A 14,497-nucleotide genomic window follows, 5' to 3' on the forward strand; every position below is an offset into this window, starting at 1 on the left:
AGAGGTGGTTAAAAGAGGAAGAATCGGATTTCGACAAATTTTTCCGGCACTACGAAAAAACTGTGTCGAAGTCCCAATTTTGGCGAATTATTTTGGAGGTCAAACGGCCTCCGATAGTGATGCATATTACTATTCTGGAATCCTCTATGAGCGTAGGATATTAGGTAAAAATTTCATCAAATTTGGAGTCTGGAAAGTGGATCAAACCCGAGATGAAGTAACCGGCTGTCGGTCCGAGTTACTGTTCATCCGGGTGGAAAATAGGGGATTTCATGCTATAATAGGGTATTAAGCCTAGATCAAGCTAAAAGAAACCTTGTACTCATGCAAGGGAGTTCCTAATACACATAAATGGTGAGTTAATTAATTAAAAAGAAAAAGAAGAAAGAAAAGAAAAGATTTAGAGAACGGGGAAGTTGAATCAATTAAAGTTCCCTATGTTATAATTGGCACGTAGATTATGACCCTTGATACAGGACTAAATATATTATAAATGCATGTCACAGTTGGGCAAGAAGTTAGGGAGCAAGAAGAAGAAGCCCCCTACTGCCTACCATAAAGTTTTGAAGGTGTATCAGGGCTGTGCCAGATTGACAGGTGAGTGGGAGTCATGTACTTTGCACCATGAGCATTCTTAATTCATTTTCATGAATGTCGCCAAGTGTGAATTGATTCTACTTGTGCATATTGACTGATATTGTAGTAGATTGGTCTATAATCTTGATTCTCCATGCTTGATTATTCTGTACATGCATTTGAGGGAACATTGAGAGGAATTACGAGGGGTTGATGAGTAATCAAATTGATTCCGAATTGTGAAATGATTTCTTTTGTAAATTGATTTCATTTCCTCTATTTCAAAGATTTGTAGAGCCTTTTTAGTGGTATATTGAGTTGTATTGCACTTCCTTGACCCTCACTTCTAACCCTGATGTTAGTTTATGATTGGGTCATGATCAAGTGAGTGGTAGTCTTGATTATACTCCTTTTTAGTAGAGTATTGGGAGGGTGCATTATGGCATTTATGCATGGCTTGGCAGTATCTGCAAGACACCTAGAGTCGATGGGGGTTGAACATCGGCCTTTGTGCACATAGTAGCCTTCTGGGTGGGCGGAGCCCAGTCCCTTCCTAGGGGGGACACGGCCCTAGGCGTAGGATCGGCCGGTCCTATGACTTATATTCTGCTTGCCGCCGGGCATAGTAAGACCCCGCGAGGTGCAGTACGGCTTTCCGCGGATGTAGAATTTCCGCGAGGTGTCGTTTAGTATATAGATGTGAGATGGATTTCTGTTCTGGATACTGGCCAGCATTTACATGATCAGTGTGGTATCTTATCCTGCATATACATGTGACAGTAGGGGGTTGTTGTTGGTTCGCCTGGGGCGTAAAACCCACCTCCCGACAGTTGTCTAGCATTTACATTATCAGTATGGTGTCTTATCGTGCATATGCATGTGACAGTGGGGAGTTGTTGCTGGTTCGCCTGGGGCGTAAAACCCACCTCCCGACAGCTGTCTAGTGATGATTTACATATTGGTGTGGTGTCATATTCGATATATGCATATGGCAGTAGGGAGTTGTTGCTGGTTCGCCTGGGGCGTAAAACCCACCTCCCGATAGCTGTCTTGTTGATGATTCAGCCTATTGACACCTGATTTATATGATTCAGTACTATGACCTGTTGAGCATATTCATGAGTAGCATATATGTTTACTTGATTATTCCATATATGCTTCAGATGAGTTGATATTGATTGTGGTGATATTGATGACTTACTCCATATTCTATATGTTGAGATCATGTTCATCTTGTTATTGATCTTGAGATTTCACCTCGAGCCATGATTATATCTGGTCTCATGTGCATAATACTCTCTACTCCACTCACTGAGTATTCATATACTCACTCCCTAGTTTGGTATTTTTGATTGCAGGGCAGATATTGTACAGAGAGGAGCAGGATTAGTGGTTGCCTGCTAGCTGTGCCGCTCCATAGTATAGTATAATGTAGATAGAGGTTTATACCTTTTGGTGTATTATAAACCTTGTATTGTATATAGTGCATAGTTACAGTCATAGATCCTATTGTGGATATGGGTTTGACCATGGATGGATTGGGAAGCAGGTATATATATGTGTGCAGATCAGTTGTGTGCCTGTGATAATGTATTGCTATATATTGTCCAGGTTTATTATGTGACAGATTATGTGATTGCTGCTCTGACAGGTAGTGTGTTGTATGTATTGAGATAATCCTGACAGGTCACTATAGAAAAAGTGATTATTTTGTGCATGCATCATGCCAAATTTGTCAAGATTTATTGATGATTGATAGGTAGTAGGGTTCTAAGCGGTGGCTGGTGGCCTTATGCCTACTCGCACCCTAGGACCATCGCAGCGGCCCGCCGGGAACGGGGCAGGGATCGTGACAAAGCTTGGTATCAGAGCAAAGGTTAAGAAGAGTCCTGTCAGAGCAATAGGGTGAGTCAGGATTAAGTATAGGATTATACTATGGAGCATAGAATTTTTCTGTATGTTAATTTATGAGTCATTTATAATTCAGTAAAATATATTATGACTCAGTGTGTAATAACTGCCATCTCTCTTGATTCTTTTAGAGACATATAAAAAATACCTCCAAGGAGAGGACCTGCTCGTCCTGGAAGGAGGATGGAGCCAGATATAGCATTGGATGCGGGTTCTACACATGTCGAGCCCCAAAGAGAAAAATCTCCTCCTGCTGATAGACGGAAGGTTGATGATCAAGGAGAGGTAGGAAGTAGAGATGCATTGATGGAACAGTTACTGGCGGAGAATCAGGCTCTGAGGGAGCAGATTGCTCGGGGGAAATCTCCTGCCCCGTCAGTAGTATCCATCCCACCTCATGTACCTGTGCCAAGAAGTTTGGCCAGGCGGGCTCTAGATGATGAGGGGATAGTATAGAAGCAAAGTATGTGTATCCTACCTGTGTGATAGAGATAGAAGGTAAAACACTCCTAATTTATTTGATTTCCAATACCACACCGAGCAGAATATGAAGAGCAGATACACTCACCCCTTTGAGTAATCAGGTAATTTACTCTTTTAAATTCGAGGACGAATTTTATATAACGGGGGGGGGAGGATGTAATAATCCCAAAATATTTTTTTTATATAAAAAAGGATAGAATAGTCCTTTAAAATTGATATGAGGGGTAAAATTGGAAGGAATGAAAAGATAATGGCATAGTTGTAGATGCGTTGAAGTGGTAAGGGTAAAATTGGAAAGGAATCAAAAGTTAATGGCATAACAGTAGATATGTTGAAGTGTTAGGGGCAAAATGAAAATTTAATAATATTAAACAAAGGGTGAATAGTATCATGATAATGTGATTTAATTGGAGGGTTTGAGCTGACTCACGGGAGTGAAACAGAGAGGAGAGGGGGAGGGTTCTCAGACGGCAACAGAGAGGAAGAAAAAGAAGGAGACGAAAGGAAAGAAAGAGGAAGAAGAAGAAGAAAAAGAAAAGGAAGGAGATCCCGGTTGCGCTGCCAGCTGAAGGAAAAAGTGTAGATCTCCTTCCCCTCTACGCAAGGACCTCGATTTTCAAAAAGAAAAAGGTAAATATCCATCCCTATCTAGTCTTTTGATGACATTAGGCTATGCAAAGGGTGGATGTAGTCTAGAGGGGTCAGATAAGGGTTGTAGAGGTGGTTAAAAGAGGAAGAATCGGATTTCGACAAATTTTTCCGGCACTACGGAAAAACTGTGTCGAAGTCCCAATTTCGGCGAATTATTTCGGAGGTCAAACGGCCTCCGATACTGATGCATATTACTATTTTGGAATCCTCTATGAGCGTAGGATGTTAGGTAAAAATTTCATCAAATTTGGAGTCTGGAAAGTGGATCAAACCCGGGATGAAGTAACCGGCTGTCGGTCCGGGTTACTGTTCATCCGGGTGGAAAATAGGGGATTTCATGCTATAATAGGGTATTAAGCCTAGATCAAGCTAAAAGGAACCTTGTACTCATACATGGGAGTTCCTAATACACATAAATGGTGAGTTAATTAATTAAAAAGAAAAAGAAGAAAGAAAAGAAAAGATTTAGGAAACGGAAAAGTTGAATCAATTAAAGTTTCCTATGTTATAATTGGCACGTAGATTATGACCCTTGATACAGGACTAAATGTATTATAAATGCATGTCACAGTTGGGCAAGAAGTTAGGGAGCAAGAAGAAGAAGCCCCCTACTGCCTACCATAAAGTTTTGAAGGTGTATCAGGGCTGTGCCAGATTGACAGGTGAGTGGGAGTCATGTACTTTGCACCATGAGCATTCTTAATTCATTTTCATGAATGTCGCCAAGTGTGAATTGATTCCACTTGTGCATATTGACTGATATTGTAGTAGATTGGTCTATAATCTTGATTCTCCATGCTTGATTATTCTGTACATGCATTTGAGGAAACATTGAGAGGAATTACGAGGGGTTGATGAGTAATCAAATTGATTCCGAATTGTGAAATGATTTCTTTTGTAAATTAATTTCATTTCCTCTATTTCAAAGATTTGTAGAGAATTTTTAGTGGTATATTGAGTTGTATTGCACTTCCTTGACCCTCACTTCTAATCCTGATGTTAGTTTATGATTGGGTCATGATCAAGTGAGTGGTAGTCTTGATTATACTCTTTTTTAGTAGAGTATTGGGAGGGTGCATTATGGCATTTATGCATGGCTTGGCAATATCTGCAGGACACCTATAGTCGATGGGGGTTGAACATCGGCCTTTGTGCGCATAGTAGCCTTCTGGGTGGACGGAGCCCAGTCCCTTCCTAAGGGGGACACGGCCCTAGGCGTATGATCGGCCGGTCCTACGACTTATATTCTGCTTGCCGCCGGGCATAGTAAGACCCCGCGAGGTGCAGTACGACTTTCCGCGGATGTAGAATTCCCGCGAGGTGCCGTTTAGTATATAGATGTGAGATGAATTTCTGTTCTGGATACTGGCCAGCATTTACATGATCAGTGTGGTATCTTATCCTGCATATACATGTGACAGTAGGGGGTTGTTGCTGGTTCGCCTGAGGCGTAAAACCCACCTCCCGACAGCTGTCTAGCATTTACATTATCGGTATGGTGTCTTATCCTGCATATGCATGTGATAGTGGAGAGTTGTTGCTGGTTCGCCTGGGGCGTAAAACCCACCTCCCGACAGCTGTCTAGTGATGATTTACATATTGGTGTGGTGTCATATTCGATATATGCATATGGCAGTAGGGAGTTGTTGCTGGTTCGCTTGGGGCGTAAAACCCACCTCCCGGTAGCTGTCTTGTTGATGATTCAGCCTATTGACACCTGATTTATATGATTCAGTACTATGACCTGTTGAGCAAATTCATGAGTAGCATATATATTTACTTGATTATTCCATATATGCTTCAGATGAGTTGATATTGATTGTGGTGATATTGATGACTTACTCCATATTCTATATGTTGAGATCATGTTCATCTTGTTATTGATCTTGAGATTTCACCTCGAGCCATGATTATATCTGGTCTCATGTGCATAGTACTCTCTACTCCACTCACTGAGTATTCATATACTCACTCCCTAGTTTAGTATTTTTGATTGCAGGGCAGATATTGTATAGAGAGGAGCAGGATTAGTGGTTGCCTGCTAGCTATGCCGCTCCATAGTATAGTATAATGTAGATAGAGGTTTATACCTTTTGGTGTATTATAAACCTTCTATTGTATATAGTGCATAGTTACAGTCATAGATCCTGTTGTGGATATGGGTTTGACCATGGATGGATTGGGAAGCAGGTATATATATGTGTGCAGATCAGTTGTGTGCCTGTGTTAATGTATTGCTATATATTGTCCAGGTTTATTATGTGACAGATTATGTGATTGCTGCTCTGACAGGTAGTGTGTTGTATGTTGACCCCCTAATGGATTTTGATGAATACAAAACACTAGAGTATAATTCCATTTATCTTAACAATTTACTTGAGGATTTTATGTGTTTAATTAAGAATATTGTTAAAAAATGTCTAGGCAAGTTTCCATAATTTTATGAATTTATTGAAGAATTTTTGAGCTGAAGAAAACAGATCAGAGACGGCCGAGACGTCTCCGGGTTGTCTCAGAGACGTCTCTGGCACAAACAGGAAGAACTGGCACGACTGGAGACATCCCCGGCACCTGCCGAGTCGTCCCCGCGATAGCGGAGTCGACTCTCTCAGTAGCGGAGTCGACTCTCTCAGAGGTGGCAGAAAGGCCGATTTCAAGTGATATGCGCGAGTCGTCTCCACAGTAAGCGGAGTCGTCCCCGCAAGTAAAAAGTAAACCTCCCGAGTCGTCCCCGAGGTAGCGGAGTCGGCTCTCTCAGGGTTTTTCAGAGGATGTCTTTTTCGGTGTTAAGGCAGCGGAGACGTCCCCTGAAAAAGCGGAGTCGACTCTCTCAGAGAATTCCAGAAGACATGTTTTTCGGAGATATAACAGCGGAGTCGACCCCGAAGCAGCGGAGTCGTCCCCATGCAAAAAGCGCAAACAAGCCGAGACGTCCCCATAAAGCGCCGAGTCGACCCCAAACAACGTCAAAAGTAAAATCTTACAGCCGAGACGTCTCGCGTTGAAGCAGAGACGTCTCCGGAGCGCCTGGGACGCGACTGACACCTTTTTGCAGGATGTTTTGAATTTCAAATTCCTTTAACTTTATCTCTAACGGCTATATTTGCTTTTTGGGCTATAAAAGGGACCTCTTAAGTGCTTCTCAATAACTTCTCACCAACCCAACACAAGATCATTCAAGAGAGAAGCAAGAGAGAGAGGTTCAAGGGAGTTAGTGCATTCAAGTGAAGAAATCAAGTGCCTTCAAGCTTCCCAACTGATTTCAAGCTCGACTACTCTCTTCCGCTCGAGATTCAAAGCTCACACTCAAGCCAACGCGATCCACATCGGAAGAACCATCATCTCCCATGCTTCCAACGGCTAAAAGGGTTCTTCCGGGTTCTATTGCTTATCATTGTTATATTTGCTTATTTAGAGCTTTTAAATCCTTGTAAAACTTTTTCAATATTGTGCTTGTTCCAGTCAAGGGACTTGGAACAAGGGAAAGGCATCCCAAGCCTAGGTTAAATTGGGGGTTATAGGGTTCGTTGTTAGCCCGGTGTAAAACAACGAGTTGGGTAGTGCACTCGCAAAACTACCGGACTGTAATCTTGGATTATAGTAGAAATTTCCAAAGGTGCTTTGGGGAGTGGATGTAGGAGCAGTGGAAGCTCCGAACCACTATAAAACCTCGTATTTGTGATTGACTGTTCTCATCCCTCCATCTTTACTTTAGTTCATACATCTGCGTGTTTTATTTTTTAAATAGTCAAAAAGTTTTAAAACACCCAATTCACCCCCCTCTTGGGTGACCATCTCTGGGCAACAAGTGGTATCAGAGCAGGTGCTCTGTGTATTTCTTGAAAGACCTAACCGTCTTAGCCAAAGATCTAGATGGCAACATCCTTTAACAATGTTCCTGCTGAGGGGCAGGCAACCAATAGACCTCCACTCTTCAATGGGACAAATTATACCTATTGGAAGACTAGAATGAGGATCTTTATTCAAGCACAAGATTATGCCTTGTGGAGGGTTATAGTCAAGGGACCATAAGAACCATCACACATGGTGAATGGTATTCAAGTTCCCAAACCTGAGGAGGATTGGGATGAGAATGATAATAGGATGGTTCAACTCAATTCTAGAGCCATGAACTCATTATTTTGTGCTCTAGATGTAAATGAGTTTAATAGAGTCTCCACATGTAGTTCCGCTAAGGAAATATGGGATAGACTTGAAGTTACCCACGAGGGTACAAATCAAGTCAAAGAGTCTAAAGTGAACATTCTTGTTCACAAATATGAGTTGTTTAAGATGGAACCCAATGAAACCATCACATGCATGTTTACACGCTTCACCGATATAATTAATGGTCTAAAGAGTTTGGGTAAATCTTATACTAATCCGGAACTTGTGAGTAAAATTCTCAGGTCTTTGCCGAAAGCATGGGAAGCAAAGGTCACGGCAATCGTAGAAGCCAAAGACCTCAACACCTTGGGACTAGAACAACTATTGGGCTCATTGATGACGCATGAGCTCACAATGAAGCAACTTGAAGAAGAGTTGCCAAAGAAGAAGACAATCGCACTCAAGGCTACCTCGAGTGTGTGTGAAGAAGAAAGTAGGGAGAGTGAAGAGGAAAGCGAAGATGAGGATTTGGGTTTAATAGTAAGGAAGTTTAAGAAATTTATGAGAAGAAAGAAACCTTTCCCAAGAAAGAAATTTGGAGGGAGAAATGATTGGAAAAAAGAAAAGGAAAAAGAAAGAGACCCAATCATATGCTATGATTGCAAGAGTCCGGGACACATTCGTTCCGAATGCCCTCAACAAAAGAAGTACTTTGGGAAGAAGAAGAAGAAGGCATTAAAGGCAACTTGGGACGATAGTGACGCATCCTCCTCCGAGGAAGAGAAGGAAGAGACCGCCAATTTGTGCTTCATGGCATTCGAAGACGACGAGGTATGTCAAAACTCAACTATAACCTTTACTTTAGAAGAATTGTATGAAGCTTTTCAAGAACTTATGAGTGATTGTAGTATGTTAGGAGCAAAGAATAAAGAATTAAAAGCCTCCAATCTAAAACTAAAGGAAGATATTAAAAATCTATTGATTGAGAAAGAGAGCATTGAAAATGTTAACACCATTGATCTAGAAAACAAAAATTCAAAACTTAGCATTGAAAATGAAACGGCAAAAACACTAATTAAGGAATTGAATCTAAAAGTTAAATCTCTACTCAATAATAATACCTCACTTGCACAAATTGTTGAATCCCTTAAAAAGGACAAGGAAGAACTAGTTAAAGAAAATTTGAATCTTAAGAATGAGGTACATAAGTACAAACCAATTGTTGAAAAATTTACACAAAGCTCTGAAAAATTAAATCTTATTCTTTCAAATCAAAGAGCTGTTTTTAATAAAGCCGGATTAGGATATAAAACTAACAAGCAACAAAAGTATCTAAAGAATTTCTTTGTGAAAGCAAAAGATGTCAAAACTGAAAAACCTACATGCTTTCATTGTAAAAAAGGTGGACATAAAGCCTACTCTTGTATTCAAAGAAAGATCCAAACTAACAAGAGTACATTTGTAAAAGCTAAGAACATAACTAAAGTATGGGTGCCTAAGGGAACCAACTACACTAACCACGAAGGACCCAAGAAGACTTGGGTACCTAAGAGCCTCACATAATCATTTTGCAGGTATGCCTTGCAGCCGGAAATAAAAAGAGAATGTGGTATCTTGATAGTGGTTGCTCAAGGCATATGACCGGTGACAAGAGTCTCTTCGTCACCTTGAAATCAAAAGAAGGAGGAGTAGTCACATTTGGAGACAATGCTAAAGGTCAAATAATTGGTGTTGGTAAAATCTCCATATCACCCTCCTCTTTTATTGACAATGTATTGTTAGTTAATGGACTAAAACATAATTTATTAAGTATAAGTCAATTTTGTGACAAGGGCTTTAAAGTGTCATTTGAATCATCACTATGCATAATTAGTAGTCCAATTGACAATGAGATCATACTCACAGGACATAGGCATGGAAATGTTTACATGGTAGATCTTGATGATCTCACCATGAAGGATGGCCAATGTCTTGTAGCCATGGATCCCAAAGTCAATGAGACTAGTTGGTTATGGCATCGTAGGTTAGGACATGCTAGCATGGATTTAATTTCTAAATTGATTACAAAAGATCTAGTCAAAGGACTACCAAAGATAGATTTCGAAAAGAACAAAATTTGTGCTGCATATCAATTAGGGAAACAAACGAGAAGCTCTTTCAAGCCTAAAAACATAGTCTCAACAACAAAACCCTTAGAACTAATTCACATGGATTTATTTGGACCCACTAGAACTGCTAGTCTAGGGGGTAAGAGATTTGGTCTTGTAATTGTTGATGATTTTTCACGCTTTACATGGGTTTCATTTCTTGCACATAAAGATAAGTCCTTTCCCGCTTTTATCAAGTTTCATAATAGAGTTTCGAATGAACTCAATCTTAAACTAAAAGCAATTAGGAGTGATCATGGTACCGATTTTGAAAATCAGCACTTTGAAAAGTTTTGTGACGAAAATGGTATCAATCACAATTTCTCGGCCCCTAGGACACCCCAACAAAATGGGGTGGTAGAAAGGAAGAATCGCACACTAGCAGATATGGCTCGTACCATGTTGTGCGAATCGGATCTACCAAAATATTTTTGGGCTGAAGCAATAAATACTGCATGTCACATTTTAAACCGTGCATTAGTTAGATCTATTTTAAAGAAAACACCTTATGAGCTAATAAAAAATAAGAAGCCCAATATAAGTTACTTTCATGTGTTCGGTTGTAGGTGTTTTATTTTAAACAATGGAAAGGACAATCTAAGCAAATTTAGTGCTAAATCAGATGAGGAGATCTTCTTAGGTTATTCCTCATCTAGTAGAGCATACAGGGTCTTCAACAAGAGAACTCTCGTTGTTGAAGAATCCATTCATGTTGTTTTTGATGAAGCTAATGGAGATTCTTCTAGAAAAGAAGAAGATGGTGATGCAGGTATACTTGAAGACCGAATGAAGGAATTCTCCATACAAGACAAACAACATGAGGATGAGATCAAAGAAGATACAATTCAGCAAGATGAAGAAGATCAACCTCCATTGAGAAATCAAGATCTTCCTAAGGAATGGAGGTATGCACATGGTCATCCAAAGGATCTAATTCTTGGTGATCCTTCACAAGGGGTAAGGACAAGATCCTCTCTAAGAAATACTAGTAATTATCTTGCTTTCGTTTCACAAATAGAGCCTAAATCACTAGAAGAAGCCGAAAAAGATGTTAATTGGATGAATGCTATGCAAGAGGAATTAAACCAATTTCAAAGAAATGAAGTTTGGACTTTAATGAAAAGACCCCCTAATGTTTCAATTATAGGCACCAAATGGGTATATAGAAATAAACTAGATGAAGATGGAGTAGTAATAAGAAACAAAGCTAGGCTAGTGGCCAAAGGCTATAATCAGGAGGAAGGAATAGATTTTGATGAAACTTTTGCTCCTGTTGCTAGGTTAGAGGCTATTAGACTACTTTTGGCATATGCATGCTTCATGGACTTTAAACTCTATCAAATGGATGTAAAAAGTGCATTTCTAAATGGTTATATAATGGAGGAAGTTTATGTAGGACAACCTCCAGGCTTTGAAAACCACTTACATCCAGATTACGTTTATAAATTGCATAAAGCATTGTATGGGCTTAAGCAAGCTCCTAGGGCATGGTATGAAAGATTAAGTAATTTTCTAATTGAAAATAAATTTAAGAGAGGAAATGTAGACAAAACCCTCTTCATTAAAAGAAAAGGAAATGACTTATTGCTTGTGCAAATTTATGTAGATGATATAATTTTTGGTGCTACTAATGATAGTCTCTGTCAAGAGTTTGCCAAGCTTATGCAGGGAGAATTTGAAATGAGCATGATGGGTGAGCTCAACTTCTTCCTTGGGATACAAATAAAACAATCAGAGGAAGGCATCTTCATCAGTCAATCCAAATATATCAAGGAAATGTTGGAAAAATTCAAGATGAAGGATGCAAAGGAAATTAGCACACCCATGGGCTCAAGTTGCAAGCTTGACAAAGATGAAAAAGGTAAAAGTATAGACTGCAAATTGTACAGAGGTATGATAGGCTCTTTACTTTACTTTACTGCTAGTAGGCCAGATATATTATTCAGTGTTTGCATGTGTGCTAGATACCAAGCATGTCCTAAGGAATCACACTTGCAAGCTGTTAAAAGAATTTTTAGATATCTAGTAGGGACATCTAATGTAGGCTTATGGTATTCTAAACAATCTAACATAAATTTAATTGCTTATTCCGATGCTGATTTTGCCGGGTGCAAACTCGACAGAAAAAGCACAAGTGGCACATGTCAATTCTTGGGTGCTAATTTGGTTTCTTGGTTTAGCAAGAAACAGAATTCAGTCGCCTTGTCCACAGCTGAGGCTGAGTACATTGCAGCTGGAAGCTGTTGTGCCCAAGTTCTTTGGATTAAGCAACAACTTGAAGACTTCGGTATCAAAATGGACAACATACCAATTAAATGTGATAATACAAGTGCAATCAATTTAACAAAAAATCCTGTCCAAAACTCTAAATCAAAGCATATAGAAATTAGGCATCACTTTATTAGGGATCATGTGCTGAAAAATGATGTGATGATTGAATATGTATGTACTGAAAATCAATTGGCCGATATCTTTACAAAGCCCCTTTGTAAAGATAGGTTCAACTTCTTAAGGAATGCTTTGAGCTTGTATGATCCTAGCAAATAAATTCAACTTGTATTGCAATGCTTTGCTACTCAAGCTAGTAATCCACCTCAAGGTCAACATAAGTGAAAGCATAAATCCATCTAAGCTAAATGACGAACTGTTTGACTTTCCAGAGGATGGTTACCCTCCCTTGGACTCTTCATAGAGATATTTTCAGAGCCTATTTCATAGGTATTCGAAATTTGGTCAAACATTCCTCATTTCAACATTAATAATTCAAAAATCATTATCAAACCTCTATAGGATGTATTATTAAGGGGGAGGATCACAAACAAACTTATTCTGTATTCACCAAAAGAAATCATATTGATTTAAATGAAACAAATTAGGAAAAGATAAAAATCAGTCTGAAATTTTTCAGTGCCGGAGACGTCTCTGGCAAATCGCAGAGACGTCCCCCCGGCGAGACGTCTCGCCTTAGTCGTGGAGACGTCTCGGAGACCGAACGAGGGTTTTTAAAATAAGTCGAAACAGCTCGAGCCGACCCGAGCTATACCTTTCATCCCCGACAAAAACAAAAACCCTAGCCTCGATTTTCTCTCCAACACAAACCCTAGCCTCTTTCTCCTCATTTCCCTAGGTTTTCCATTCAATGGCACCTAAAAGAGCTAGAAGGACTGGTGGGAGGCGTCCTAGGGCAGCGACCGACGGTGAGGAACGGAGGGAAGAGCCTTCCGCGCCGTCTCCTCCGGTTGCTCTGCCAACCATGACCATTTCCTGTGCGAATCGCACAGTAACCACTGGGAGGTACATAGATTTCCATTTTCTAGATAGTGAGGGGTTCTCTATTGGAGAGAGACTCCGTGCCCAAGGGTGGGAATATCTTTGTACACTCAATACTTCAACCTACCCCGGCCTAGTTAGAGAACTATTTAGCAATATGGCCTTAGGGGACTTGGGGTACACTGCATATGTTCGGGGGACGTTGGTAGAAATTAATGAAGATGTCCTATCTAGCGTCTTGCAAATCCCTAAGGACGGTGAGGCTCCGACCTCACATCCCCAAAGGGAAATAGCCCTAAACTTGCTTTTAGGACGAGAGGACTGCGGCCCTCTCGATGTGGTTAACTCCCAAGACCTAAATGCCGAGATGAGACTCCTTTTGAGTATTGTCAACCGAGTCTTATTCCCTAAAACTGGCCGCTTCGATTTTGTTTCGGAGCGAGACCTAGTTATCATGCACCACATCCTACTAGGGATTCCCCTAAACCTCCCTAGACTTATGTTGAACTACATTGCTACATGTCATAGGTATTCTAGGTTTAGCATACCTTATGGGATGATCCTTACCCTACTTTTCAAACATTTCAAAGTACCCATTCCAGAAAATGAGCCTGCAAAACCCTTGAGAAACACCGACTATTATAATGAGAGTACAATGCGTTGAATGGAGTTTTACAAGGTAGATGGGTCATGGGTCAAGGTACCAAAGAGAAAAGCTCAAACCCTAGAGCCTGAGATCCCACTTCAGGAGCCTGACCACCACTCTCCTCCACATAGTCACATGGACTTTCCTGATGTACCCTCCAGCTCAGCTGGACCTTCCACATCCATGCCACCACCTCCTCCAGTCAGTGGGCCCTACTCCCTATCAGAAGACCAGATGCGCACTTTAGCATCTGTTATTTGCCAGCAGATGAGGGAGGAGATGAGATCGATGATCTCTACTGAGTTGGCCCCCATCAGAGCTTCACATGAAGGGATTCTACAAGAGCTGAAGGAAATTAGAGCTCAGATAGAAGCTACAACGCAAGAACTAGTTAGTGTGAATGCCACCCAAGCCTTCAGATCAATTGAGCTACAAGACAGCTTGAGGACCATTTCAAATAGCCTTCAAGAACTGACAAGCCTTGGAGGTAATGTGGGCACTGTGGTTGCCCAACTTCGAGGAAGAATTGAAAGGGCAAGCATTGAATTTGAAGCACTAGTGGCAGCCTTTCATCAGTCACAGGGAGATCAATTCAGAACACTGCTAGATTCCATCAATGCTTTTATAGATGCAGCTGCCAGAGTTTATGAGCAACGTCGCCGATGAGGGACACCTTGTAGACAACTAGGGTTCTTCTTTATGTAAA

The sequence above is a fragment of the Phoenix dactylifera genome, chromosome 2, assembly GCF_051530095.1.
Source record: "Phoenix dactylifera cultivar Ajwa chromosome 2, Ajwa_hap1_PhDact_Kaust_v1.1, whole genome shotgun sequence".
Classification (NCBI taxonomy): Eukaryota; Viridiplantae; Streptophyta; class Magnoliopsida; order Arecales; family Arecaceae; genus Phoenix; species Phoenix dactylifera.